Consider the following 5,817-nt stretch of genomic DNA (forward strand, 5'->3'; position numbering starts at 1 on the left):
GTTGAACTGACACAATATTCATTGTAGCAATGAAGAATAATACAGGATAAATGAATAAATACACACAATTTGCTTCATTGTAAAGTATTAATTTATTTATTTTTTTGTTATTGACATTACTCGTTTTGATTTCCTAATTAACACTGGTAAGTATAAACTGAAATTCCTAAAACTTGCACTATAAACCTGGTAGAACAGTCCTATTTTAATTCGAGTGAAACATATCCTTTTTTTGGTCTTCATTGTAGCCCCATTTTTAAAGCAGCTAAAACCTGAGCATGAGCCTTTTAATCCATGAAATAAAAATAAGCAAAAGTAAAGTTAAAGCCTTTAGATTATATCTAGAACAAATTATGCATATAGTGATAAACTTTGCTTGTGACAATGATATGACAGTAGGATTACTCCTTACTCCTTTACTTCTATCATTTGAATTGTCTTTTGTCATTCATTTATAATAGTGAGATTGACTTAAATATTTAAAGCAGTTCTCAGAGAGCCAAGAAGGTAATTGTTTGCCAGTTATAACCTTTGTTGAATTGTCAGCTGCATGGTTTAAATTGGTCAGACAAATGCCTTTTCAATGAAGATGTTGAACAAAACCAAGGTAATTGGTTGAGCACTTTCTTAAGGGAATGATAGATTCCTGGCAGATCTTCTGCTGATGTTCGAACGCTCACCACACCATCTGGCCAGCACTGGGTGCTTCTCACATCATCCTCATCACCACTTCTGACACCACTGGCCACTGATGAAGTGTGTATTGTGAGGAAGGCATTGCGGCAATACTTTCAGATTTATGTGTAAATGAAGTGGTTCTCTGACCACCCAAATATAGCCTATAGATAATGGTTGATCAAAGCTTCATATAAACAGTCTATAAACCAATAAAAATTCAACTCATATTAACGGATGAATTTTTTCCACTATCCATTTAGATTTGACCCCAAATGATAAAATAAAATAAAATTGATATACTTACATATATAATTGTAATAAGGATTATCTGTGCAAAAAAATATCTTGCATTTTTTCTTATTTTTCTGATGACAAATAACAGTTAAAATAAATGTTTGTTCCCAAGCAAGAGATCTAACGAAAATGAGAATAACAACTCAGAAGAAAGTAACTATGAATATGACTCAGCTCACTACAATAATTTTTTAAATTTCAGGTATTGTAATACATAGTGGTTAAGAACTTGGATTCCTGAGTAAAAATTCTCTTGTTCAAACCCTTACAAACGATATTTTCAAGGCAAGTTATTTAATTTCTCTGAGGTAGAATTTTTTTGTTCATCAAGCTGAATTGAGATTCTCTATGTTAAAAACTCTTGTACCGGGCTTCCCTGGTGGCGCAGTGGTTGAGAATCTGCCTGCCAATGCAGGGGACACGGGTTCGAGCCCTGGTCTGGGAAGATCCCACATGCCACGGAGTAGCTGGGCCCGTGAGCCACAATTACTGAGCCTGCGCGTCTGGAGCCTGTGCTCCGCAACAAGAGAGGCCGCGATAGTGAGAGGCCCGCGCACCGTGATGAAGAGTGGCCCCCGCTTGCCACAACTAGAGAAAGCCCTCGCACAGAAACGAAGACCCAACACAGCCATAAATAATAAATAAATAAATTAAAAAAAAAAAAAAAAAAAAACTCTTGTACCTGGCACAAAATACATGCTTAGTAAATGTTAGTGATTACCTTTGTTGTTTTTAATTTTTTCTAAGATGCAAATATGGAAGACCAAAAACTTTATTCAACAAAAGCCAAGTACATTATAGGAGATAATATGTGTGTGAGCGTATATAATTACTAAATAGTCGTCAGTTAATATGTGCGGAATCAATTAGGGTCTAATACAATATCTCAGAAAACATCTGGCGCATAACAGGTACTAATTTTTAAAAATTAGTATAGAAAGAATAATTATCTTCCAGGAAATAATGACTTTTGTATTATTAGACCAATAATATTAACTTTTGCCTTCAGATTATCAATGATAAATGATACAATATAACAGTATTCTGATCTTGGTTTTCTCAGATGTATGATATGAGCTTTAAAGGGAAACAAGAAATGAAGATACTTGAAGTAGAGCTAATGGCAGAGCATTAGTACTTGAAATGAATGTTCCTAGTTTTCCTCTAGTGCTACTACATAACATGCTCATTTATTCACGGATGTACTTAGTGAAATTTAGCTATATTACAACCTAGCTTGTAGTATGAGTAAAAAAATGTGTTTCTTTTAACGCTCAAGATATGGTATAGAAGTCATATATCTTCCCATATCTTAATCAGAATTGTTTAGCTTCCTAAAATGGTAATTTCCTAATGGACAGAATAAGAAATGACACTGTGAGGAACATTTCCTTACCTTCAACAAGTCTATAGTCAAGGACATAGTCCATTGTGTTACACAGTGAACTTCTGTATGACATATCCCTTGAACACCTATGAAAATATCCATTTTCCAGAGGAGCTGGCAGATTTTCTTTGCCAGACAAGGATCACAACACGTCTCCTCCTATTATCCTTATACCTTAGGTACTTGGATAGTGAATTGTGTCCCCCCTACATTCATATGTTGGAGCCCTGACCCCAATGTGACTGTATTTGGAGATGGGGCCTTTAGGGAGGTAAAGTTAAATGAGGTCATAAGGATGGGGCCCAAATCTGATAAGGCTGGTGTCCTCATAAGCGTCACCAGAGCGCTCTCTCTCTCCGTCTCTCTTCACAAGCACACAGAGGAGATGCCACATGAAGATGCAGAGAGAAGGTGACTGTCCACAAGCCAGAAAGAGAGGCTTCACCTGGAACAGAATCAGCTGTCACCTCGATCTGAGACTTCTAGCCTCCAGAACTGTAAGAAAAGAAATGTCTGTTGCGTAAGCACAACATGGTATTTTGTTATGGCACCCAAGCTGACTAGTACAGATAGGGAGAGTTAATGGAATTTAGATCCCACCTCTGGTTCTTGGCACCATCATTTCTTCTTTCTAAATGTTCTCTATCCCATTTTACATTTACCTTTTAAAACTGGCCTTTCTGTGTGTGAGTGTTTGAATGGCACAAACCACTTAGTAGGGTTGGGCAGGAGATTTTGTGTGTCCCTGAATCTTCCTTGCCTTATTTGTAGGAGTAATAGTAGTTCTCATAACATGGGGGGTTTGTGAGACCTGAGATATTCATAAAGAGCACTTTGTGGCTGGGGCATAGTAAATATTATTCTAGGTTGGTATTTTAGCAATTGTTACTTGGCAAAAATAATTTAGTACCTTAAGTCATCATTCTTACTAGGTTTTATGATTGAATTTACAATATAAAAATATGTTTTTGGACTAAAATCTATTCTATCCTGGATTTTGTCTCTTTTCAGTTTGGTATGTTTTGCACCAAAATGCCTCTTTTGAAGAAATGAATGTAGATGACACCCTTCCTCTCCCAAACACACACACATACACATGAATGCTTGAGAGGAAGGATAAATTTATAGGTAAAATTATGCACTTTGGAACCAAAGCGCCTAGATTTGAAATACATCTCTTCTATTTTCTAGTTGTGTGAGCTTGGATTGCTTAACTTCTCCATCTCAGTTTTTTTAAATCTATAAAGTTGGAATAATAATAGTACTTACCTCTTTGGGAGTATGAAGTGAATTAATACATTTAACATACTTTAAGTAGTACCTAACATATAATAAGCATAATAAACATTAGTTACTCTTTGCAGGTAAAAGTCCTGAGATGTTTTTATGTATCTGGTTTTAGAAGGCATTCAGTTAACTTACTTCTGGCTAAATTTCATTAACCTTAGTGAATAACACAGTACTTTAAAAAGTGGCAGTTCCCGTTTGCAGGAGTTACTGACTAAATGTATTTTATTTATGAATTCGAAGGAGAAAAATAATTTTATTCTAATGAATATCTTGATACTGCCAACTCCTAATGTTTACTAATGAATTATTCCAGAATAATGGAAAATACACAGCAAGAGCCTTGGTCTTTGCCAAACTCCCAAGGAAAGCATTTTGAGTTCTTTCTGTCTGTGCAGGTATTTAGTATAAGGGCAATTTGCCCTGTCTAACCCCAATTGAGGCTCTGTTCAGGTGCATTTTCCAAGCATGATCTATGTCAGCATGCCTTGATTAAGTTAAATGAATTCCAGTCATCCCTCTGGCCTTAATGTTACTTACTGAAACGAGAGTGACCTAATGGTCATAGTGAATTGTGTTTAATTGCACTTGTTACAGCTTGTATGTAATTTGCAATTATTGAGGGTTTTTTTTATTGTTGTTATTGTTGCTTAGGGCAATTTAAGGAACAGACTGTGCCATGCAAAATGACATAAAATTGTCCAGGTGTTATTTTCTGTCCTGAGATGGGGATGGTGGGAGGTTGGTAAAGACAGGGGGTAGAAAAGGTTCACTGAAGAGTAAGAGGAAGCAAATTGATTGGCAGAAAACTTTACTGTGGTTACCTGTAATAAAACAAAGTTAACTGATAGTGATGCTTATTTGGGGGAAAAGGTACCGATAAGGCAATGAGTGTTCAGCAATAGTCAAGTATGACAGGGTAAATAATTTAGTTGTCTTCTACCAGCACATGAATTTAGGAGAAAATTGCTGAGTATAACTCCCTATTTTAAAACACTGAACTTTTAAAAAAGTTTTAATTTTCTTTAAATTTAAAAAGGTTATTATACATATAGAACTATCACCACCACCACACCACAACTACCACCACTGCCATTGGTATTTACTATCTTATGAAAAGATGAAATGTGAAATTTACAGAACAATAAAAAGCAAGATAAACATCATGGCACTGTCCTTATGAGAATTTCGGCTGGCAGGGATAACTTTTCAGGGGAAGTGGTAGGATGTCTTCAGAATGTGACTGAGAGACAAAGGAAAAGAAATCTTCCCCACAAAGATCTTCAAACTTTTGAATAATCCTTGAAGCTGTAGGGTAGTAGGAGTTCTATTCTAGTGAAATGGAAAGTCAGAAATAGTTGTTAGTTATTTAAATACTGGTGCATTTCTCAGGTCCACTCTTTCCAAGAAATCTCTCAAGGATTCTCCCCTAATGCAAACAGTACTATAAATTTTGGCATTATGTGTGTTTTGCTTGTGATTGTTCTGTAAATTTAACATTTCAGTTTTTCAAAAAGATAGTACATTCTCCAGCAGTAGTGGTGGCTTAGCATATAGCACATAGAGTAGGCACAAAAATACATTTAAAATTAAATTGTTGGCCAAATGTATTAAATGAAGAAACTGAAGTCCAGATACTGATCAACCAGTGTATTGACATGTCTTTAAGTATATTGTAATACACACATTTTAGAATATTTGTTACAATATTGTTACATTTGTTACACTTGATTAGATTGATCGTCACAATAACCAAAAGGAAATCTATTATTAAATTCACCACTAGGATAATTGACCAAACATTTCTTTCTTTTTTTTTTTTTTTAAGATTTAATTTTATTTATTTTTGGCAGCGTTGGGTCTTGGTTGCTGCTCACGGGCTGTCTCTAGCTGTGGCGAGCGGGGACTACTTGAGCAAACATTTCTAATGCTTTTGTTTTACTCTAAAATAGAAAAGTAATAATCATGACAGTTTTTGTAAAATTTCAGGAAAAATAAAGAATATAAAAATTATTAATACTTTCATCTGCTGCTAATGATCACTTAACATTTTTGTGGTTTTACCCTAATATATATAGAAAATGTAATTTTACAAGTATATGAAATATTGACAAAATTGGAATAATATACTGCCTATACCTTGTGTTGATTTTTGTTCAGTAATACATTGT

The sequence above is a fragment of the Eubalaena glacialis genome, chromosome 12 (genome assembly GCF_028564815.1).
Source record: "Eubalaena glacialis isolate mEubGla1 chromosome 12, mEubGla1.1.hap2.+ XY, whole genome shotgun sequence".
NCBI classification, from domain to species: Eukaryota; Metazoa; Chordata; class Mammalia; order Artiodactyla; family Balaenidae; genus Eubalaena; species Eubalaena glacialis.